Genomic DNA, 27,180 nt, shown 5'->3' on the forward strand with positions numbered 1-27,180 from the left:
TCATTGAAGGGTTTATTGTTTGGCACGGATCCAGATTCTAACATATTTCTGAAATCAATTCGGACATTCAATTCATGTTTCCAAACAACATCATTCGTAGCAACAGAAATAGTAAAAATAATACTGTATATGGTCAACAATTCAATTCAACATTTCAATTAAAGGTCATATTTATCATAAAGTGAGCTCATTGCAGCAAATGCCAAAGGTAGTGCATATATTTTTACAAATATATTTTAAGGGCAGCCTTCGCCTTATTAATTCTGCATCTTCATGCACGCTGTGAATACAATCACTTTAACTCATTGTTTGCCAAACGCATCGTTGTCGAGCTGGACACTCTATTAAATGAGTACAATACATTATCGAAACTATTTAAATCATACTGGCCTAAATTACAATATAATGAGAGTGATAATCACGCTATTGTCATTAGTCATGATACAACACCTGTTGGTGGGCATATTCGTAGATTCAATGTACCTGTTATTGACGACGTTCCTGGAATCATGGTTGGGGATCGAACAACTACACGAGAAATCGTGATTCGTAGAAGAAATATTAAACTCCAGTTCATCGTTGATACACACCGTTCACATGACTCCAATATCCGCTTATATTCTGGAAAGGAAAAGAGGGATATTGCATAAATATTAAACAACGCGATTCTGCAACATGTACTTCATCCATTGTGGACTTAATTATTAAAAGTAGTGAGACAAAGGAAAAAGTATTCAAAAGATATTCAATAATAAGCGAGAAAACGAATATTTTTCAATACTTTTTTCATTGTCTCAATACGTTTTTTTGAATTAAGGCAGCCTTTTCCACTTATAAACTACATACTCACACACGTTCAATAGATTACATATAATTTTATACTCTAGAAATAATTCATATGGCAAAACAACCTTTGCCTGGACAGCTAGTTATTTAATATAATTTAGTTTTAATACTTACATATGTAGCTTATTCGTGGTGTAAGATGGATTCCTCCTTTTTCTGCATTATCTAGGTGGATTGTAATATAGACTTTAACTTTCTTCAATTTGATATGTGACTCTACCTTGAAATGGATTTCAGATAAGAGGCACATATTAATTGTTTCGATAACAAGAGTTGCTTGCATTTCCTACTGATGTTATAACAATCCATCTAATTTGGAAATACGGTAATCAATAGGATAGATGTCTGTAGTTAGTAATAAATTACAAAAATATTGATTAATAATAATATTATACTACAGATTCATCAGAAGTGCTATGAAATATTGACATCACTTACAGTTTAGAAACTTAAAATCATTTCTGCATTCCAATATTTGTACATTTGGGGCGCTTCGATTTTATATAGATTATTTACCTTATATTTCACGGTTAAAAAAGGGTTTTGTGCATAGAAAAGATAAGACAAATAACATAAATTTGCCCATAATCGATGTATCAGTGATATATTTATAACACAAATATATTAAAATAATGTAGATCTGTTCTCGTCCGTATAGACAGTCCATTGCAACCAAAACATTTACGTCATCAGATTCGAGCTGGTCTACAGATTTGGAGCTTTTTAGCGAGGATTTAAAATGTGACTATTTCTAACGATAATTCTTCTTTCAAATAGATTTTTTTTGCATAAATAACTTTTATTCCGGGTAAATTAAATGCGTAGAATTGTCATAAAACCATTTTTCAGAAATAGTAATCTATCCTATATTATTCAACTTCTCTTGTAGTTGTTTAAGCGCCTGAAAAAATTAATAATAACTACATAAAACGTCTAAAACTAACCTATATTATATATATATATATATATATATATATATATATATAATATGTATGATATATGTATGATATATTTAAAACACAAATACTAAAATAATGTAGATCTCTTCCCATTCCTATAGACAGTCTATTGCAACCAAAACTTTTACGTCATCAGATTCGAGCTGGTCTACAGATTTCGAGCTTTTTAGCGAGGATTTAAAATGTGACTATTTCGAACGATAATTCTTCTTTTAAATCGATTTTTTTGCAGAAATAACTTTTATTCCGGGTAAATTAAATGTGTAGAATTGTCATAAAGGAATTTTTCAAAAATAGTCATCTAGTCTATATTATTCAACTTCTCTTGTATTTGTTTAAGCGCCTGAAAAAATTAATAATAACTACATAAAACGCACATATACACACACACACACATATATATATATATATATATATATATATATATATATATATATATATATATATATAATATTACATATATAATATTATATATATATATATATATATATATATATATATATATATATATATAATACAGGTTAATACAGGTTAATGTAGGTTAAAGAATTTACACCTTTGATCGGTAGCGTAAGTTTACAGCAAAAACGTTTAAGATAGAACACCTGTTCTCTTCGAGTTAGATATTTTCTACCTTTTAAGGCACAATCATTAATGGCTACCAATATATGTTTATAAATTGATTCGATAATACACTTGACTGGCAGCTAAGCCCAAGTTTTTTTCAACTGCATCAAAAAGTTCACTTCATTATTTTGGCCGGTATCGGCATATTTTTATTGATTAAATGCAGACATTAAAGCGAAAAAGGAAACGGCGAATTGGCACAATTAATCGCGTTAACATTTTGTTGTGTCGAAACTCGATTACGCTTCGGTAATGGTATTTTTGCGGATATTAAAAATAACCATTATCAATCTTGTAACCGAATTAAAATCGACATTCCATGAGTATTTCAACTGTTCATTTCTATGCCCTATTCCCATCGAATGCAATCCCCAACTCTGTAATGTATTACATTGTCTGAGAGAATATTCCGCGTTGACAGGCCAATGATCTGGTAAATTAACTAGTTTAGTAATTTAAAACTTTTATTATCTTACGCATGTCTAAATTTATGGTACTCGATTATGAGGAAATGGCGTGAATTTATTAATGTAGTAGAAAGTGACCTTTTCATAATATGAATTAATATTATAAAATATCCCGAATTGCTGGTTATAAATTGTGTAGAAATTAGGTCACCTACGGTGTTATTACTCTTAACAAAAATATACTCTCCAGCAGACGCAGACATAGTAATTTTTGGTCTTCTGTTTTATTTATTAAAAAGTGAAGCAATCGTATATCTGAGATAATCACATCACAGCATATAACAATTTTAATTTTTGTTTTAACACAAATGGAGAGATATCACAGCGAAGTATTGATGTTTGATCTGATAATAACAAAATTGTAATTTAATTCGAATTAGGATTGCACGAAAATATGATGAACAGATTTGGTAGAACGTATGTAGGTACACAAGTCACAGCTTGTTGAATATATTCCTGCATATGACGCGGACTACCTGTATATGATGATGGAAGAATATGTGCGGTACCGGTGCTATCGATATCATTTGTTCCATATACGATTCTGATGATAGCATCAGGCAAATGTACGCAGTCCACATATCGTAATCGCTCACTTTCAAAGTTCGCACATATATCAACCATGCATTGATAAAATAGCTGACGATATTGCAGAATATTATTATCTAAATTGGCACGAATCATCAATCGGTATGCATAGAACTTTGTCGCGCTAATTTTCTTGTTAATTTCTGAGCCTAGACAAAAAAGAGGATAAATAGGATACAAGGAAATTACTTGTACCAAAAATGTATATCTTGTACCTGTCACTAAATCTCACTCTTTAATGTTTAAATGATATCCGTCCTCTTTCCAAAATATTCACGGATAATGCAAATCATTAGAAGAACGATAATTCGCTTGGATCACCTGCACTAAAAGAAAAGAAGAGGAACAGCTGTAAAGACAACACAAGCGCTGCAATCGTAACATATTCCAATATACACTAACAACTAAACACACCTTTTTTCACTTAGTAGTCTTTACACTGTTCTTATTTAAATGCAATTATTAGACCGTCCACCTACTGTTGCGATAGTTGCAGGTTCCAATCCTGCTGGTCGTAAATTTATTTAAATTTATGTTTGTGATTGTTTAATATTTGTAATTGTCCTAGGTAAGAGTTCAAAATTCGAGAAGGAAAATGACCCCTGTCACGCCAGTAACCAGGCTGCTTATCCAGCCTGGTTACCGAATGTCTTTTGGGATGATTTCTAAGTTGGTTACTCGCCAGTCGGTAAGCTTAATGCCGAGGACCTTGGTTCGGAACCCACGTTAAACTGCACGTGCAGTCCAGATAAACCCCTAGTTGGTAAAAGGATACTTTAAAATATATCAAAAAAAGTAAATCACCATAAACACCTCCTGTATTATATCTCTTTTCGGTAGTAAAACATATGTATAAAATAATATTCTGGAATTACAAGAATATTTGATTAGGTTTTTACTGAGTAAAAAGCGCCCCATTTATTTAACCACCGTTATTCTGTGAATGTTCCACTAAAATGCTTTTATAAGTTATTTTAAAAATTACAAAACATTCTAAAGAGAATTGCTAAAATATAAAGTACGATAATTTATAGCATTTCATTTACATAATAAGAATAAAATTCTTCAAATGTCTATTTGAGCATTTCAAGTATTATAATGTGTATTTATAATTAATAATTTATCATCCTAAAATATGTTAATATCCCCCCCCCCCAATAATAAATAACGAAATATAGGAAAATATTTCCAATACAATCTAGTAAAAACTAATGAAAATGGCAGTTTTAAAAAGTTATATGTCCGGTTTAATTCTTCGCATATCTGTAACCAGACCCCAGCCAACACCGTCACGTCTAATTCATGACTCAGGAAGTGCACATGATGGGGCAACCATATACAGTTAGTTAGCTGTGGTCGTCCTTGGGAGAAATCAACTCAAATGCATTTGTATTATTTTTATTCCTACACAGTAAACTAATTCGGACTTGAACTGAAAGTGTGGGCTGGAATCCTTTATTATTAATGATATACCACACGTTTGTTTTTGTGTAATTTTATATGCTTTTAAGGTTCGATATATTTAAACAAATTAATACGTGCCTAGATAATCGATGACACAAAATTTTTTCCACATCAATTATAATAATTTTGTATAACGACAAAAATTAATCAACCTACACCTAAACACATCCAAAAAAGTATATAGCAAACCTATTAAATGCGTTGATTGTTGTTCTAGTAATTTTTTAGTATGGTCATAGATGATATTGAATATATTGAGAATTGCAGTTTGTAAACTGAGTGTAACTGAATTAGCCTATAAAATTTGATTTGGGTTAGTACTGGCAGCTTTTATTGCCAAATATCCGCAAAATTCTTCAAAACATTAATAATAATAATTATAGATTATAAGCGGAAAACGTTGTAAACCAAAAGCCAAATTTAATGCAGCAACATTGGGACGTACTGAGGTTATAAATGATGATGACGTGTATTTATTGAATGAGCTATATAAATTAAATATAGTAAAATTATCGTAAATATAAATTAAAAATGTAAGGATCTCAATTAATTCTTATACATTTAAAGATTTTAAACAGCCTGCTATAATAAGTAGATGAAGCCATCTACTACATTGTCAATTGATTTAAATTTTGAGTTCATGTTCACATATTTTAAGACGGAAATCTCAGTATTTAGCTATTTGCAATGTTCCAAAGAATTGAACTCCTGGCCTGATAAGTCATATACTATTGATCGTAATAAGTAGTAGTTGGACGGAGCAATATGTGGATAGTACAGCGGGTGATCTAGAATTTAAAAATATTCTTATATATATTTTGAGACACGTGGACAAACAATAATGTTATAAAAATTATTTTTTCGTAGAATTCAGAGAATTTTGCCAATTTTTCCCAACAGTATCAAGTAACCCTTTCTGATGCCATAACAAACACAAACTATGTTTTGTAACTATCAGCTATTGATTACTTTTGCAAGTGCAATTCATTTATTGCAGTTGAAACAGCAGATCATTAATAAAAAAAAAACGTTCCAACGGTTTAACTTGTAATGGACCTAATTTCTCTTTTTGTGTTTGACGCGAGTTTTCACAGCGGTCCGGTTTATTCTTCTATTAATAGTCGCAAAATTTTAAAGCGCTTATAATATTTTCACATATACTTTTCATAAAATATACTATTTGATAAAGTAACGTAGTTATTTACTCGGTAACCTAATGACACATATAAATTATCAATATTAATTCTAAATTGTCTAATTTAATACATATTATGATACATTTTGCTGAAAACTATATACTAGCGCCATACTTCATTATTTTATTTATGAAAATAACTTGCAAAACCGCTATATAAATATATAACGCTATATTGAATTCATATTGAGATTAATTTAGTGTTTGTTATATCTGTCTGAGGAATCTCGATAGAGATAAAATTGGATTAGGAGAAATAACAAATTGTGTTAAGTATCCACGAAACTACACAGCTTCAGTCATGGATAAGTTGAAACTTTTATCAACGTATTTTATTCAGCAACATCTATTCGTGCAATTGCGAAATATGAATATAGACAACCTAACTAAAATATTACCTTAACTGTCGAATTCGATAATTTTCAGATTTATTTACACAAAATAGTCTCCAATTCCGAAATGCTTAAAATTGTATTTTCGACTTTTCTTACGCTTATTTTTTAATTATAGGAAATTTACTGTTGCAGAATATTAAAATCTTATAAACACTGATCAACATCAATCAAAAATCAGTGCTGAAACCGAATTGTTGCTACAATGTAACTGTCCATATATGTAAATTGAACAAATTGTGTGATATATAGTTACCAAGAAGATCAGCAATAGCGAGTAACAGACATTATAACGGTCGCTACACGTTGAAAAATTTGACAAGTATACATAGTTGCAGCTCGAATGGGCAGTTCTATCAAGCCCAGTACCATGTACCATTTGTTCCATTTGTTCAGATCTATATAGCTATAGCACGTAGCGCTGGAATAAGGTTTTGAGATGCCGAAGAAGTGTTAAAATGGGGCGATGATTAGATTGCTGTTGTAGCGAATTGAGGCATGTCGAATTTTACATCGTGGAATAACGGTCTACAAAATACCCAGAAATATAATCCCAGATGTTGAACACGGGCGGGGTGCCAATTGGAACCCGACACCGAATAGCTGGCGGCAACCCCGAGACGTTTATCTGGGATATTATTGAAGGGTATTTCGGTCATTCAGTGCTCAACCCTCGTTTGGTTAAGACGTGCCACCATCGACTGCCCAAGCCTCGTCAACAGGTAACTCCGCTGCCATCCTTTTTATCTTTGTATTTTTCTAATTTTTTATATTGTCAATAAATAACGGTCACATCATGTAAACACCACTGTTTCATTTCGATTTACCTCCATTCACCGAGCCACATCATTTACCCTAAAGTGGTGACCCCGACGTGATCAAAGTGCCTAACAGGTAAATCAACTCAACATAAGCCACTCGACAGGTGCTTGACACGTGCATGGAAGGATAGCACGAGGAACGGAACTCATCAACATCACGTGGTCGACTACATCCCACGAGACTAGCCTGATGGACGAAAACCACAGAAGCCCATCATGTATACCAGCAACACATGAGCACCCTCGCATCACGAAACGGGACACGTAACACATTTACAGGTACCCTCAAACAAAGCTAAACGCCTCAAGACGAACGACGTCCTGCTACAGCTCCGATGGCAGCTGATCCCGTAAAACTCCTCGCTCAGGTTGGGATCCCCATCTCATCAGCAGTCCCCGGGCGTTTGTTTGCGTGACTTTCGGGTGCATTCCGGAACTTGCACCACATATAGGTACGTTCCACGGCTGTTCCACTAGGAGGGGAGTTATGTGGCGACCGCCACGACCCTTTAGGCCACCACCAATTCACCATCAACAACTACAAAGGTTGGCAACGCCGGTGGATTGGTACCATGCAGTTCTGGAGTATAAAAGGCCATCACGACGACGTCTCGCTCTTTTCTTATCACCGTCCCCCTGTAACAGTACCACTTCCACAGCGCTACCGTACTTCCTTCACCTTAACCTAATATCCTGTCAATCCTCCCATCGACCACATGTATCAATCGCAAGTTGAAATAAACAACTTTGATTCAACCAGTGTTTTTAGTTCCCGTGCAAATTCCTTCCAAAAATAGTAGTGAGTGTTCTGATAGATAACCGCAGCGGCAGCCACACGTTTCGACCGACCGACCGACCCGACGAACATTCCTACACTGTCAAACCAACATCTTTCTTTCGGAACAGTATCATCATGTTGCCAGAATTATGGGTAAATATAGGCAAATATATTGTACCAATTTTGAATTGAATGATCTGAATTGTGATGCAAAATTTGTCACTACTGACTTATGCATTAAAAGGAAGAAAAAAATTCGAACACATTAAAAGATCTAATAAATATTTGCGTTCATAATTTAAATTGTTTAACTACACTTACCATATTAATAAATTACATAACAACTATACGACATATTCAGTATTACATAATAACAAAACAACCTAAAGAACATCTGTCTGTTACATTAATATAACTAAATATAACATAATATTTCCCACACATTACTGGGCCATGCAAATAAAGATTTGTAAAACTATTTACATATTATTACATTTGCAATGCATACGAAACATTCAACAAAATGTAAAGCACAAAATACAATCTGAAATTGATCGGTTTGATAAATAAATATCTATAGTCGGTCTAAAAATGTGAGAAATACGGTCATGTCATTTTCCAATACATTCAAGCTGATTTTAGATTTAAAGTCTTGACTCCATGTATATTGCCTTTGATCATGAAATGGCGAGGATATAACAGATCTGATAAGAGTTCGTGAGTAAGCTAACCTTTGTTTTAGAATTGATCTTTTATCTTCAAGCTGCGTAACAATGCTGGGTGGAAAACACTGTGTAGGCGAAGTGTGTACGTTCGTTTTGTATACCGGTATTTAAGGAATTTAATTTGTGTGTTACTAAGCTTGAATGTGTCCTTTATTTTAACGTTTTCATTTTTATTTTTCCAAAACGAGGAATGCTATTGTTAGTATACAATTACAAAACTATAATTGCCTTTTATTGCCGGTGAACTTTTTGCAATGCTCAACTTTGTCGGAATTTACGTAAATCGTGATAAATTTGTTACTTTCAGAATGTATATTTTATACTTACTTTGAAAAATACTACTTTACATCCATAAATTTCAATTTATCTATAATATTAACATTATTTACCTAACATTATCTGAAATAGGTTTTATTGTTGAAATAATAAACAGCCCACACAATAAGTCTAAAGACAGAAACATATCTTTTAAGAAACTTATCAATTTATTTGCCAGTATATATTAGATATGATGTAACATGCATTATGATATTTTTTCACTATATAAAGGCCGTTATTCAGAAAAACTGCTACAATATATATTTCGCTGGTAGTATGGTGGTACTGTATCGAATAAACAATGTTATATTGGCAGCGATCAAAACATCGATAAATTTTTGTACATCTTCAGTATTTCAAAAGAGTTTGCTAGCCGCGCCATGCTTCATCGATCTGAAGAAGTAATAATTAAAAATCTTTATGTTTGCTAAATACGCCGAGTGCTCGAACTGCAATAATGTACCCTTCGCTATTTTTGCAACGTATGGCCAAGCGTTTTCAGGCAAGAGTTGCCTCTGTGCCTGTTACTTATTATTGTTGGTAATTTCAGCAACAATTAGATGTTCAATTTTACCAATAAACAGCTACAATAACAATTTCATTCCATTTTAGTAGTTGCTGGTATATCACACCTTGTTAATTCTACCAAATGCTCAGCAAGACTATGAATATGCCACTTCGATGATGATTGAATTTTTTTGATCTTGCGCGTTGTTCGTTGTCATTTTATAACGTAAAAATCGCCACTTTTAAATCTTTCAATCTTAAAACAAAAATTAGAATATGACACAGACAAAACCATTAATTTCTAATATTGTTTAACGGCTTTCATCAGCAGATTTCTTCAAATTAAACGAACACATACTAAAGAACGAAAATTCAATTTTATAGGTTCCATGATTAGGAATAACCCAATAATACTAAATGGAAGACAGTTATCTTATACAAGAAAATGTTAAAAATGTAAAATTTAATATTTGCGTTAGGTTGTTTTTATTGATACTATTCATTTATTTGTTGGTTAGAATGTATTTAACCATCTAAACTACACAAAAAAAATATTCATGTCAACATTCTCTCTCGTATAGCTATCCACTGACTTCTCTTTCGTATTCGATGTATTGATTGGCACATTATTATTTTTGGTCTAGTGTAAAAAATCCCATTTCGAGAGCTTGCAGGTGCCGACATTTTCCTAATTAGGCTCCCATATGATATCTTTTAGGCAGCAGCCCTTTTATCGGAGTTCACTTTATCAAGTCTCTTGTATATAACAAAACAACTGTTAATTTTATTTGTCAATGTTTGTACATTAGTATTTAAATTTATTTTTATTCATTTCATTCATTTCAGTTAGTAGTTTTCCTTAGTTTCTATAATACTCATCAAACCACTATTTGAATTAGTAGTATTTTTATTTATAAGAAGTAAATATACTTCTATATCAATAATTGAAATCATTTTAGTAATCATCAGCAAATCACACAGCAATGCACTTAATAGTTGGTATTTTAAAACCACGTGAATCTGTCAACAATGGCGCCATATATGGATTACATTTCTTTAATAATTGGTTTCTAACATTCTGTTCTTCTTGTAATTTCAGATGGTAGTCCTGAGTTTTATTAACCTTCGAAAATTAGGTTCGAGAAGGTTTTATTTTCGGCTATATAATCAGATATTTGGCTATAATGTTATTGCAAATGCAAAAGCCATTCAGCTTGCTTTTTAAGCGTTAACTATTGCATATAAGACCTCGTAGAAATGTTGTAGAGACAACTGTTTCTATGGTGTAATAATTAGTACCTTTAGCTCCCAAACGGAGGTTGTGGTTCGATTCCTGGTGGGGACGATAACTTTTTGTTGTTTAGTTAGAACATTTGTCAAGTCACCTAGGCTAGGTAGCGGAACCCGGGACCTGAAGAGCTTCTTATTTTCAATCATGGTTTCTCTATTCCTATTTTTCCTCATAGAAGCTGCCACTTTATTTGGCTTGCCGATTGTAATATTAAATAAAATGACTGCGTAATTTATTAAGTAAATGTAATTTATTAACCAAAAAATTGAACCGACCTTAAAAAATAAATAAGGAACTCACAAAATGTTTTCTTTTGTGTGTCAAAGATCTAAGTTTGATTATTTTTTAATTTTTACTAAATTCCTGATTTATTTTTTGAAGTCGGTTTGATTTTTTTTACAAATATTTTACATTTCCCTTTTTCCAATAAATCAATATCATTTAATGTGATATTTTTTTTATCGGTTATATAAATATTTTGCAGAGTTATCCACCCACGTGTACTGGTCTTTCTTATAGTGTTTTCATTATCTAACAAATCATCGCGACCTTCTAAGCAATTAAAAAATACCTAGTATAGCAATAGTTTATATGCAGAACTAACATATTTACAGTTTTATGGACGCCCATATTCGTTTTACAAACTCCTTGGGTATTCAGTCTACCACTACAGATTTACGACATTTCAAACCTTTGATGGCTCGCTCGTTCGATCTCGCATTCGATAATGCGATCCTGTGTTATATCTAGGCTATTCCAGTAGTTGCTTTCCGTACTATTCATTAATTTCTCTAATCCGTTATATTCCTATTAATCGACAATCAGAAAATATCTTAGCTGACATATCTTTCCTCAATGATCACTTTCGACTAATATATCGACTTTTAAGTCAATATAATAATGTTTGTTTTTGATTTTGTTTATTTGTTTGTTTCATATTCGGTCTCAAAGCCGCTGATACTTTGGAGGTTTGTTCTGCGTATGCAAAGGTTTGTAGCCCCAGAATAGTGTATGGAAAAATAATTTTATATTTTGTACTATGAAATTAGAAATAATTAAGAAGTTATCGATTTGTCATATTTGAAAGAATATCAATAAATTTGAATGAAATGTCAAGCTGTACTCGATATGCAATGAGGGCTTGGCTGGCGCTGTTATCAAGGTGACGGGACGGTACTTCTGCTGCTGCATGGACAGGAGGAAGACTCTAAAATAAAACTAAAAAACAAAACTCTTTTATTATATAACCCGTTTTTCTATTCAGATATGGTACCTTTATTATATTATTATTTGTTTTTACCTCTAGTGCCTATACGAATAAGACAGACGGTTCGCGAAATTTGACGAAGCCGTATATACTTTTGAAAAAAGTCTACGAGGGTGGTTCAAATATGAATCGAGACAAATACTTTGGCACGTTTATTTACTAATGAAAAAATTTACAAAAATTTAAAGTTTTACTGGGTATTTCCCCTCACTAGTTACGCATTTTGTCAATCTTACCGGAAGTTTCTCGATGCCGGTATCGAGGAATTCCTTGGGCAACCCGGCCATGTGCGCATGAACTCCTCTATATCGTCGTCGGTGTTGGATTTTTAACATCCGAGGGTTTCTTTCAGTGGTCCAAACATGTGGTAGTCGCAGGCTGATAAATCCGGACCATAGGGGAGGTGTTCCAGTACCTCCCACCCTAATTACGATATTGTAGCGAGTGTGAGATGCGCGGTATGAGGGCGCGCGTTATCCTGGAGAAGAATCGGATTACTGATGCCGTGTTCAGCCGAAATGTCTTGAACATTCATCCTACGGTCTTCCAAAACGAGTTATTCTACGCGGCGAATGTTGTCTAGTATGATGCTGGTTCGCGGTCGCCGATCATGCGGCTTCTTCTCGACGGCTTCGCGGCTATCCTTGAATACTTAGGTCCATTTAAACACAGCAGCCCTACTCAGGCACTCAGTACCGAACTGATATCGCAAACGCAGAAAAATTTCCGTCTTTTTAACGCCTTCCCACACTAAAAAACGAATAACAATACGTTGCGCTACGGCGGTTCGCACTTATCGTTCACTCATGGTCGTAGTACGCGTATGAAACACACTGTTCTTAAGGACTTAGCTATCACATACTCAAGCCACGACCTTCTAAACATACATGCGCGTCATCAACAGCATTGTCTCCATCAAGATGGTTCAAATATGAACCACCTTCGTATATGTGATTTTGTTCTCCTGCCTGAGAGAACCTCGCCGACAGCTCTGTAGTGCTAGAAACTGCGTTAGAATCTCTTTTATTCGTATCGATACGACTGATTCACTTATACAGATTCGTTACTCACAAATTAGGTGTTTGGATCGGCGAAAAATTTATCGATATATTGTTTCTGATATTTAAAAAAACATGTCGAAATTTAAAGAATGCTTTCTCAAATAATTTTTCTTTCTTCTGTGTGGGAACCAGTTCTAAGTTTTTTACAGGAAACAAGTATGATATTGAACTATAAAATATTAAAATTATTATGGTAATCAGTATATTAACAAATAAAAAAAAACTCAGGAGAAACAGGCTTTAATTCACCGCATTCTCCGATTCAACAGATTTTCATATTTACAAGAGGGCCCAATTTTTAGAATAATTATTTGTATGAACCTATTTTTAAAGAAATCTGATGATAAAATAACTCTATTATCAATCATATTCGATTGCTATAGTATAACGTAATTCACTGTTGAAATATTTCTTCTTTATATATAAAAACTTAATATACATATAGATTAATATATTCACATGTGTAGATTTCTAAAAGATTAATCGATTATGCATCAAAATAATTATATCATGAATATTTATAATAGCAAACGTTATTTAAACTAAATTAGTGACTATTAGTGATCAGTTATGAAGATAATGATGACCAATCTTAGATTACTAAAATAATTCTTAACCCACTTATTGTCTAAAACTACTTTACAGTCTAACTCTTTAGGACATGCTGAGAACAGAAGAGATATATACTACTTCATATATATGTTACATGATTATCTTGATGTTAAGTTCATCGAAACAAACGTTTGTGTGTTTTAAAATATTGATTGAAATAATCCCACATAAATTATAATAAATACGCTTTCGTATCCTATACATGTCGCTTCATATGAAGAATATGCCTGTTAATATTTATACTAGCATTTGTTATGTAAATGAATAATTATATGCTGTTAAATTTAAAAGTGTTTTGTTTATAAAATACATTGATTGAAGCTAATAGAAGTCTCACGTAATTTTATATTTCCAACTCTGGGTCCTCTCTGTTCCAGTACGTCATAAATATTGTTAATATTATTTATAAAATTGCTCCTGAAGAAATTGTTTAAAATATTTAATAACAATAATTGGGGCGAATATTTTCAAAAGTATTGTATAAAAATATATTATAAGGAATTACAAGGGAGTATATATGAGTGTGATATGAATTTCCATTAAATGGTCCTGCGATTGTTAGAATTATATATACATAATCAAAAAGTATTACAAAAATGTGTATATAGTCTTTAAAGATAAGGACACCGTTAAGAAACAAGTACAGTAACGTAGAGTGGTCTGGATATATATGTTGAACGAAAGGGGAACGAATACGGTAGATATAGAGGATGGACAAAATAATATTAAAGCCGCAGTGGTAAAGGCGATGGGGCGGTCCTCCTACTGTTGCGACAGCCGCGGGTTCGAATCCTGCTGGGGCATGGTCGTAAATTTATGTTTGTGATTGTTTAAAATTTGTGATTGTTCTAGGCAATAAGTGTAAAATCCGACAAAGAAAATGATCTAAGTCACGCCAGTAACGAGGCTGGGTAAGACCGGATGTCTTCTGGGATGATTTCTAAAGTTAGTCACTTGTCAATCGGTAGGCTTAATGCTGAGGACCATGGTTCGGAGCCCACATTAAACTTTAGGCCCAATCCAGATAAACTCATAGTTGGTAAAAGGATACTTTAAAATATATCAAAAATAGTAGTAATAAGGTGTTAAACCACCATTTGATTTTAAAACAGCTACAATTCCTCGCGGAAGAGATTGCCAGAGCGTCTGAATTGTTTTCTGATGGTCAGTGGAAATAGTTTACGATATTCTGGTCCTCCTCAAATCAATCCTCCTCAATCACTACTTTTTGACAGTGTATATGGGCGCATTTTATTTTCGAATATGGCCGTGTTTGATGGCAATTAGCTAGTCATAGTAAGAACTTCACCATTGAGGATATCGAGATATTTCGCGATTCTTTTCAGGTGCTTAAATAGACCCGACTGTTTTCGGGAGACTTTTTCAAAAGATATCGACATTTTTGAGCGGTATCCCGATATTTTTGTTATCCTATGTTTTTCGATATATTAAAAAAAAAATATGTTTTTTAAACATTATATAAAAAAGTTTTATTTGTTCCTAATAAACCTTTAAAATTGGTACATAATTTTAAAGATGTGGTACATTTAGGTACTTAATTTTAAACATTTATACATATTTATAAGGGTTAATAAAATATTTTAAGAATATCCTTATTTCTGAGTACCAATATATCATTATTTTTAGTTTTTTCTTAGAAATATCGATACTCTACAGGAGATATATACTTTATATATATATTTTTCGTACTTGTTGCAAAGAAATCTCGATATTTAAAAAAATCGATATATCGAAATATTAATATTTTCCTCGCCGGCCGATACCCCTAAAATACTGTACTCTTGAGTACTAATCTTGTCACTAACTCAACTCTGAACTAAAATTCACTAACTCTGAATTTATGACGCATCTGCAATGTCTATAATATAGAGAAATTTAATTAATGTTAACTAAAATTTAGTTCTGTATTATTCAAGAATGCGACAATACTAATATTAAAAAATCAAACAAAGATGTCGAGTCACTGCATACGATGTACAGCACTATTATACCAATAATAATCAAATTAATAATCAGCTCTAAAGATAGTCAAAATCTGCTTTAACTCGGTTTGAGATATATGCTCTAAGACGAATGAATTTAAGCGATAAAAATATATATTAAATGATACAGTTTTCAGTTAATTCGGTATAAGAATACTACTTGTCTCCATAGGATTTTTACGCACAAAAAAGTAATTTCTGTTTTTTTCTGCAAATATTTTTTTTGCTTGAAACTTTCATCAAGTTTTCAGGAATGTATAGTTACTACAAGATGTACAAAACACCAATTCTTTTTTATGATCACTAATAATATAAAGGCTATTAAAATTTAATTAACTGTTCAATATTCAACTCACAGATCGTTGTAACACAATATTAAGCATGTCTTATGTCGTCATTGACTCCAAAACAATATAAAACAAGTTTCTAATAGACCTCAACCATATATTTGATATCATACCATAACAGTAGACATTTTATCAAGTAAATGAAGTTTACAGAGATATCTATTGACAGATAAAAAACCGAGTTGTCGCTTATCCTTAGAAACCATGTATCTTTCGGATGCCTTCACGCTTGACGTTATTGTAAATCTTAAAAAGACAATACCGATAGATGTGCGTTTGTTCGACAAAATAAAACGAACGTATAAAATCTTGATTAGGATATGTCGCTTCGTGTATGGTCGATTTTTGATTTCTATAAGTGTATAATAAATTGCTTCATAATATTGTTTTTCAGATTCTTATCGGTCTACTAAAATAAACTAGTTTTCATTTTAAGATTGATCACATATCATATATATATACATATCATTAGATGCCTTCATCGACATCGCTTGCTTTGTTCGAGATATTTAAAAAACATCTAATACTCTATATAAAAATTAATATATCATCAATAACATGATTTCCTATGTATTTTCTTATTTTCTGTTCTTGTTCTTTTCTTTCCTCCATGATTGCTTCCAATTTTCTGAAATATGTATTCTTAAAATGTGTATATATATTGGTTGTAGAGATCATTAAAGATTTGTCCATAATAAGCGACAGGATCTCCTTGACGGTCTGATTTTCTAGAGTATTGAGAACTTTATCAAGAAGTATTTTAACGACTTATTAAGAAAAGCACTTGTGGAGCGAACAATACATGAACATTTTTGCCATTTTTATGAAGTAAGATGCGTCAACAAGCGAGCATCTAGAGCTATGATGTGAGCTCTGACCGTGGGAATTATAATTTTCTGGGAATTTACATGTTCTCTCTCTCTCTCTCTCTCTCTCTCTCTCTCTGTTACATGTTCGGTAGGTTTTTTTCCCTAGAAGAATTGGGTCAGTATGTGGAAAGGACTATTCCGATCTATTGTTCTCGGTAGTTAATAGGAATCTTAGTTAGAAATATCAGGGATGAAATTATGTGTACCCATGTATCATTCGAAAAAGTCTTGGTTTATACCGCATCTAGATTAGTGTAATCAATCTTGTCCTTCTTATCCAAATCAGGGCGCTAGATTCTTTGGAATAATCATTAATCTTATCAAAATAATCTCGGTTCATATAAATTCTCGATCTTAATCTCTTAATATCCTGCCTAACTCGGATTGGCGGGTTCTGATTTTGTTTAATCTTTCTTTGCATTTTACTTCCATTGTTATTTGCACTTTTTTATACCTCTATGTAATTTTATCAACTCTATAATTTGACGTAAGTTGTCTCATAATAGATATTTTTGAACTAACCGGAACTAATTTACTAAACTTTACTATATTAATTTTAATTTACGTAAAGAAGAGAAAAAAACATATATCTTCCTTCTAAACACTTTATCAATAGAAATATTACATTTACTTCATTCTTACGTTCATCTCTATATCATTGTAAAATGAAGATAGCTTTATCACATTATCGTTAAAAATGAAGGGAAAATTAGAGAACATTACGATTAAAAAAGAAGACAGGAAACCGATCGGAAACACAAACAATTGATTCATCTCCTTGAAAACACACATAGCTTTCAGCCACTAGATGGACGTCATATTGTTTATAAGCTAAGAGGATCAAATCTCGATATATTCTCTAGATAGATAGTGATCTTTCTAACAATAGTGTTGATAAAACGGTATTGGTTTGGTAGCGATTTTTTTAAAACTTCTTTTTGTCTGAAAATTCATCTGGAAGCGGTTTATTCGTCAACTGACAAGCTGTATGAAAGTGAGTTTTATAGCTAAGTGTTCGTTCATTCAGTCTTGCAATTCATTGTCTTTAAAAATAACATACCGAAAAAATAGCCCACTTTTAAATTGCTTAAATCAATCAAAACAAAAGTTTGTGATGGGCTTCTCATGATGACTCTCTAGCTGACACCTTTAAATCGAACAATAAAGTTAATGAATATTGAAAATGTAATTTCCAGCGTTCCATGATTAGCGTCCGTATGTTCTGAATAACGTACTAATACTAAATGTAAAGCTATAAATACAAGTTAACCTATAGATTAAATTATTCAAAGTTGTTAATGTTACAAAAATTACACATTTTAATCAATATATATTAGTGATCAAAATACCTACATAATATAAAAAGCCTTCTTTCTGTTTTAATAATTGAATTCGCCTAAACTGACTCAAATACTAATTAATTAGCATCTCGAATTAGATCGATTAGCATCTTCGAAGTGATACTGAACTGTAAGCTTCTGTTCAAATTCTTATAAACTACTTTAGTGCGCCTTTCCTGGGCTTACATCTGGAACTATGATACGCGTGCCGGGAATGCTTGGACTAGGGGTATTTTTCAAAAATTGAATGTTTATTACCTGGAATAGTTTATAGCTATAGGTCTTTAAGTACCTTTAATCTGCCTATTGTGTCCTTACAGCTTTACTTGCGATACTTTTGACCTAACTCCACTTAATTGCACTAAGTACTTCGAGTAACTGTGGAACGATGGCTGAGCCAACTTTAAGCTGTCTTCTTTTCTTGACAATTAATTTGATTACGATTATTTGAAAGAATTCAAAAGAGAACAGCCTTATTATCTCCCTATCCTACCGACTGCGCCAGTTATAAAATGAGAAAGGAAAAGGGTAAAAACAGGTAGAAGTAATACCCAAGCCTATTTTTAGATATCTTAGTCGTAATAACAATATTTAAAACAGATCAGCAGCCTCACAGACCACAATGCAGCCTGTAGCTACTGCAGTACTAGTCGTATATAACATATATCCAAAAAACAGATAAAAATACATAAATTTTTTAGAAATTTAATATATTTTTATAAACCCATTTATTCATTCTCATTAAATAAATACTTTTGTTATTGTTAGTTACTGTTATCGTTCCTAGTAAAGCCTAATAAAGTATAATGTTATACAAAAAAGAATTAGCTACAAAATAATTACAATGACAGTTGGAATATACTTTTTAGCTGACTATATTATTACTTTTCACATGCAATGCAAATGACATGTGTACCAGAATAAACTACTTTTAACTGACTTCAATAAATGAGAAGGATCTATGTTCGACTGTATATTATTTTTCTCAATGAATTTTCGCCGATTTCTTAGTCAATTATGGACCGATTTTCAAAATTTATTTGTATTCGAGTGCACTTCCGAGGTGGTCCCGTTAGAACCAAGTCAGGGCGTGATGGCGGAATTCGGGGAAATTGAGGGAAAACCTCAAAGAATTGAACGGACCTCAAATAATAAATCAAAAACTCACTAACAAGTAAATAATAATCAAACTTAGATTTTTAACACAAAAAAGTTTTAAAACAAAATCTATGTACATAACATAATAATCGTTCTCATATATAAATAAAAATAAACAATAACTTTATATAACCTATCTATTATAGTATTTTATATTTTATTGTATGTTATACACACAAAATAGCTCAATACCTACCTAAACCTATTCATCTATTTACAATACTATTTTAACTACTACCAACTGATCAGTTTGAAATCGATTCTGAGCCCAAATAATACAAAAATAATAATATAACTTAGTGATATATAAACAAAATTAAATTACCAACAAAATAAACCTAAATTAATATAAATATTTGAATTCCTCGATATTTTTGAGGTCGGTTCAATTCTTTTGTTAAAATATTTTTTACATCATATAATAAATTACATAATAAGCAACAAAAATAAAAATACAAAAAGAAAATATATTATTTAAAACCCGATTTAATCACCACAAATATTTAATATTAATATTATAAAATCTATTTTCAATCAGTCAATTTTAAGTTCATATTATTTCTGGTTCACTGAACGTAACCGCGGAAAGAGTCAATAATGGTATTCCAAAATATCAGGCGAGATCACTGCTTCCGAAAATGGTCAAAAACGGTACTAATAACGTACATAATATATCTTGCGTCTCCTGAATCGAAGAAGCGCGAGTTATATCCAATTAATGTATTGATATTATCATAAGTCGATGCGAGATGTGCTGTTTCGTATTTACGGATCATCATAAATTCGTCAGAATTAAATTGGCAAATAACAATAAAAGCCCATTTAAAATGGTAATTATTCATCTTAACTTGCGAGAGCTCGATATCTGATTAGCCGAGTAATTTAAACAATCACTGTCAAAAATCATACCCTTTTAATTGGTCCATTAAGGTAATTATATGTAAAAGCATTAAATCCTTATCTTAAATATTTGTGACTGAAAATTAAATCACATATACTAGGTTGTTCAATAAGTTTATGAAATGTTAACGGAAATGTCCCAAAAAAAAATTTATATTTCAGTTTTGCTTTTCTCAGCTTCGATATACTTTTCCAGTGTTTTATTAATCTACAGGGGATGATTTTTTTGGTAGATATCTTTTTTCAGAGGATATTTTACAAGAAGATAAATATGGAGAATAAACAAGATGTACATTGGAACTCATGCTTTAGTTACCTTTCTAAACGATTGTTTGTAATCTTTATGATCAGGTGCGTTATATTGATAGACAATTCATTATTTCTCAATTCTATCTGCTTAATTATACAAGTTTCCAAATTTGGTTCAAATTTTAGACCCAAGCAGATGAAAATGATTCTATTTGATGCACTGAACTCAGATCTTCAATATGTGTGTCAAGATTGGTGCTAGTTTCCGAGTTCGCGTATGATGGTAGCACTGCGGTCTTATGGTGGCTGTTAAATGATGACGTTGCATTAAGCATTATTAAGCATAATTAAGCATAATTTGGAACTTCTTGTTGTGCTATACTTGTGTTTCGAAACGTGTGAAAATATAAAGGCAACATTGCAAAGACGATCCAAAGTGTTCTTGTTAAGTCTGTGGATGTTATATGTTTGGTAAAGTTGGAAAAATTATGACAAATGTACTCAAAAATGCGTATTTTTAATACTTGATTTAGCTATACATTAGCAATATATTAGCTTTTGCTATAGCTCAGAACTACCACTTTTCTGTTTCAACGTGATTTGTTGAAAAATTACCACAAAATTGGAACTCGGATGTGTCCCGAAATATATTATCTGTATTCACGTATTGATTTTTTCCACCAAGCAAGGAGAGCGCCTACTCTAAGATATAGCGAAATTTAAAAGGCAGGAAATAAATAAATATAAAAAATAAAGGCATACAATTACAATACAAAATACAAAAAAGGCAAAAGATAGCAAGGATTTTAGGAGAAGGCATGGTGAGCGATTACTGTTTAAAATTTGTTTGTGTTACATTAAAGAAGACTTTTACAAGAGACTTTTTAAAGAGCCGGCAAAAGGTGCCCGTTTGTCAAACACCGTTGGACACCTTTTGCAATTGTAGGAATGTTCGTCGGGTCGGTCGGTCGGAATGAATGGCTATCGACGCGATTGATTGTCCGAACACACTACTATTTTTGGAAGGAATTTGCACGAGAACTAAAAACACTGATTGTATCATACTTGTATATTTTGACTTATAATTTATACAGGTAGTTGACGGAAGAATTAACGGGATAGTAGGTTAGGTAGAGGAAGTACGGTAACGCTGTGGAATTGGTACTATTACAAGGGGATGGAGAAAAGAAAAGAGAACGAGACGTCGTCGTAATGGTCTTTTATCGCCTGGAACTGTATGGTACTAATCCACCGGCGCTGCCAACCTTTGTACTTGTTGTTGGTGAATTCGTGGTGACCTAAAGGGTCGTAGCCGTCTCCACATAACTCCCCTCCTAGTGGAACTGCCGTTGAACGTACCTCTATGCGGTTCAGGATCCGGAGTGCACCTGCAATCACGCAAACAAACGCCTAGGAACTGCTCATGAAATGGGGATCCCAACCTGAGCGAAGAGTTTTACGTGATCAGCTGCCATCGAAGTTGTAGCAGGACGTCGTGGGTCTTGGGGCTTTTCGATTTGTTTGATGGTACCATAAGTGTGGTGCCTTACGTGTCCGGTTTCGTGATGCAAGGATGTTCATGGTATACATGATGGGCTTCTGTGGTTTTCATCCATCAAGCTAGTCTCGTGGGATTTCGTCGACCATGTGATGTTGATGGGTTCCGTTCCTCGTGCTATCCTTCCATGCACGTGTCAACCACCTGTCGAGTGGCTTATGTTGAGCTGACTTAGGCACCTTGATTACGTCGGGGCAGCAAATGTGAATATATATATGTACGTATAAGTAGAATATGTATATGTATACCAATTAAAACTACGTATAGTAGATAGAGGAAATACTACTATTACATAAACATATTCAGATAACTCAAACCAAACAATATACCATCAAAATTTTACATGTTTATATGAACACGTAGGCATAAAACCTTACGACTATATTTTCCTTCCTTCCGTCTGCCATATACTATGTACGTTAGTAATTATTTATAGAAAATAGCATAAAAGCTGATATGAAATTATTTCTCATAGAGTTACCAAAATAGCCAATTTAAATGTATCTAAAATCAACTGCGTTATTTTTAGACGCTAGTGACTACATGTTTATAGGCTTTAATAAATTCCAAAGATGAAAACGAGAAACAAAATTCATGGTTGGGAGCTCTAATGAATATTGGGCCAACACAGAAAGATATATAACATATTATATTATTTAATACTTCTTACTATAATCTTCTATTATAATAATTGGAATATTTTTCAATTATTTAAAAGTATAATTACATATCGCTTTTATTTTTAAACATATTGGTTAAACAAATACACGCATACTGGTTTCGTAAGTGAATTTCTTAAATAATTGGTAAATTAAGGATGTACTTATTTGGATCTCATTGCTTTAACCGGATATCAGCATCCTGGCAATACATGTCGGAAATTGCCAAAATAAAAAGATATATTTGATAAATTATTAAAATTCACTATAGCCAACCTGACAATTTTCATTCATTAAATATAGATTTGTAAGTTCTGTTTAATATTTCTAATCTACATTTTTTCTTTATAATTATATTATATATGAAACATATACGTTAATACACTTTTGTAACGACCGTTAGATAAATTCGATATTAAATATTAAATATACGATATATATTTATAGAAAGCACTAATTTATTCTTTTAATTTTGAGTATCAATTAATTGAAGCTACAGTAAACTGTAAAATTTTATATTGAAAACACATGCTATAATATGTAAGAATCTAACTATATTAATAATTTAAAATTTATATATTTACATAATAGTTTCTATATATTAAGATTATAATATATTCCATACATGTACCAAAGTGGCCAAAGTAGTCCTATCATGTTTACGATCCATAGAGTATAGAAACCGAAAAGTTTTGATTGTAAAACGAGAAAAAACAATCAAGCTAACATGACATACATTATCTATACTTTTGGATATTTGTAAAATAATAACATTAATAAAATTTATTTTTAAGATTACTTAGGTTTGATAAAAAAATATATATGGATAAATGGTGCCTTTACATTTCCTGATTTGTGAATATTAAGTATAATTTTTTCATCATAGGTTCAACGATTTATTTTTCTTATTTACTGTTCTTTATAAATACAAATATTTATGATGCCTATTGTTTACTAACAGCTAACTACTAAATCGTTCTATCGAATCATTCTAGTTCTATCAAATCTATCTACTAAATCGTTTACTAACTGCTAAATCGTTTGAAATATACTCTAGACATATTTAAACTTGATCAAGGTATATTCGATAGTTGTAATAATATATCCGCAGAATTTCACAAATATCTCTACGGTTTACTCTCGGAGATTTCCTTACTGCAAATTAATGATTAAAAACACTATTTAGTTCAATTAGTTGAAACATATACTCAGTTTTATTCATTTTCAAAATATGAAATTGATTTATAACCGATTAAGTCTAATATTCGTTTAACGAAAAAGTATGAAAATTTCGAAGACTAACAAATGCATCTTGTAATATCATAATTCCATCGGTGTAGAACCTTCTGAGTGAAAATCTCAACTGAATTATTATCAAAAGCGAGCGAATATCATTAAGATACATCATTAAGAGAGTTTTGCAGAGACTCACAAAAATTATTTTTGGATGGGGCAAGATGGATGTATCAAAACTTCTCAGCCAATATCTTTCAATTTTTGATGAGTCCCAAATATATTTTTATATTAATGATACGCATTTTTCGTTAATAAATTTAGGTCGATATTTTAATAATTTCCTTCATTCTCTTTATTTGTTGACAGTAGAGAGTTGAGTTTAGCTAAGTTCAACCTATGTTGACAAATTCTATTTCAAAGCCATAAAATAGTGCATCACCTTTCTTGGTATGAGTACGAGCAACTATTTTGTGAAGGTTCATTGGGCTTCAAGCACTATTTGATTCATACGTTATTGTCGTGCGTGAACCGCTTTTCATCGTCCTTAATGTTTGGTTTCAAAAATGGATCCATTTCGTTTCGTTTCAACAGCGATTCGTAAATGAAAACTCGACCCATTATATTTTTCACTGTTAATTCATTGGGAGTCCAAGTATATAGGTATATTTTGGTATTCAGTTCTATGTAAATGGTTTAAAACTATTTTGTACTCAATATTTAGTTACTTAGCGGAATGAAGGGAAGAAACCAATTCTGACACTGGCGTTCACTTCACTGGGGCTCCGCACTAATTTTGATTATCTTGAGGCATTAAATTTGTTGACTATGGTGAGTAATCATCACACAGGGTATCCAATCCTACCCAGCTCCCAGATCAGGCTCGTGCAACAAGGTACACTTGAATGGCTGACTGGCAGTCATCTGATCTATCTGTATTCTCAGTACTTGCTCAAGGAGCCTATGTAAAACTGCAATTGCATGCACAGAAATGGGAAGATGTTAATAACTATCTAACTGTCGTAGACAGCTGTTCTGGTCTCCGATAATGTCTGTCTCATATTTTTCTGATCGTTTTCGATTATTTTAATCCATATCTTAGAGCTGTTTTGGGTGTCTTTCTCGCTTAATATCAATTTCTCCACCAATAATTTTGAAGAATGCGTTCACCTTTCTTTGACAGACATATCCAAATTTCAATTTGCATGCCTCTGAACTTGCTCCTCAACTGTGCTCTGATTGTTGCACAACATGCATAATTTGCTTTAAAAATCATACTTGAAATACCTCAAGCTTATATATGTTAGACTGTACGAATCCAACTCTCGTAGTCGTTCATTTTCCCAGAGAATTGGCAAGATGAGTTCGAAAGAGGAATATTTTAGTCTTGAATGTAAAATTTCTTTTCCTTCACAAACGACATCATAGAGAACGAGGGGCTACTGCAGAATGGTCGATTCGGTTTATTACTTCCGACGACGATGTCACTATTTTCTCTTGAGTTACTGATCCCAAGTACTTGAATTGCTGCACTTGCTGCAACTAGATCCCGTTAACAATTACAATAGCAGGCGATCTACCAATTGTCAGAGCTTCGGTTCATTAATTATCAATCCATATTCTTCTATGGTGCGAATCATGAAGAATGTTAGAAGCCTCGACATCCGTATCAGTGAATATTGCGCTATCATCTCTGAGTTTCAGATCGGGGAAGGAGTTTGTAGTCTCATTTTTAATGTCATATCTATTTTTTAATACTTTTTGCATAATTTTATCCTTTACTATGTTGAAAAACAGTGGAGAGACGGCATCTCCTTAGCGAATGCTGGGTTGGTCAAATGAATTTGACAAATCATTTCGCACTCGCACACAACCAATGCAATTACCGTAAGACGCCTGAAGGAGTTTAATAAGTTTCAGGAGAGCATGTTACATGTTACATGTAACATGTTACATGAAACATGGTAAACTCAGCCTTCATGAACAACCTAGAGCCAAATAAATAAGTCACAATGGACTCAAACAAATTATATTATTTATCTTAAATTTCTTCGCGTTTGGGTTTCTCTCTTAAAGTACATTATTTTTTGCTTATTTAAGACATTGTATTTTTGTTTATTATATTTTATTTATATTTCTGAAAATATAGTGACCGGATATAAAATAATAAAACGTAATGATCCCATGAACTTTTGTTATTTTATTGTCTTCTAGTACTCGTTAGATATTCAGATTCTTATGCTTTATGACATATGAACGCAACAAGAATAGAGTATATTAATATCGGCAGTAAAGTATAAATGACTCTCAAATTAACATAATATATTAGGAATATCAAGCCAGTTTTAAATACCATCGCAAATATTCATACAATATTTCATTTGCGGTCATTGAGACTCTACTGTGTGGGTCGAAATATATTGATTTGATGAGCTTCGGTTTTAATACCCTAACTACAAGTTACGGACAGGTTCTCTCATAAATCACATGTGGAACAGTGTAACAAAGTCTTTACGAACTTTCTCAGGGCATCGTATTTAATATTTTGGCACCATATGGCTTCTGAGAATCATTATTGCCTTAGTCATGTGAGAAATTCAGTTTGATACATGACGTACATACGTTAAAGCCTCACGGTAGATTAATTTTAGACTAGTCTAATTGCATGGGCGGTACGAAGAATGTTAATACTAGAGTAAAAATCTAATGGTATGTAGAGATTTAAAACACAATCAGTCGGCCAAAACCTAAACAGGTTTTAATATGATAAATAGCGTGTTAATTAGATAAACGAGAACGTTACATGTTGTTGCTAGATGAGCGTCAGCTTGAAAGGTTCAATGAACATATATAGCGTCGGGTTTTGATGCAGATTAATTGACCGGCAATTGATTGAAAACACATGTGCTGTCCACGATTTCGATCCAATAACGGATTCGAGTTTAG

The 27,180-nt window shown here is 32.3% G+C and overlaps 1 long non-coding RNA gene across 1 annotated transcript in view; it reads right to left on the reverse strand.

The window, feature by feature from the left end:
• Nucleotides 1-557: 557 nt before the first annotated feature.
• Nucleotides 558-27,180, reverse strand: part of LOC143192651 (uncharacterized) — a 164,838-nt gene continuing 138,215 nt past the window's right edge. The window contains exon 2 of the long non-coding RNA XR_013004851.1: nt 558-621. This is a non-coding gene — a long non-coding RNA (uncharacterized LOC143192651). The remainder of the gene's footprint in view (nt 622-27,180) is intronic.

Source organism: Rhynchophorus ferrugineus, unplaced genomic scaffold (genome assembly GCF_030347505.1).
Source record: "Rhynchophorus ferrugineus isolate W39M unplaced genomic scaffold, kcgeb_rfMv2 rfM3, whole genome shotgun sequence".
NCBI classification, from domain to species: domain Eukaryota; kingdom Metazoa; phylum Arthropoda; class Insecta; order Coleoptera; family Curculionidae; genus Rhynchophorus; species Rhynchophorus ferrugineus.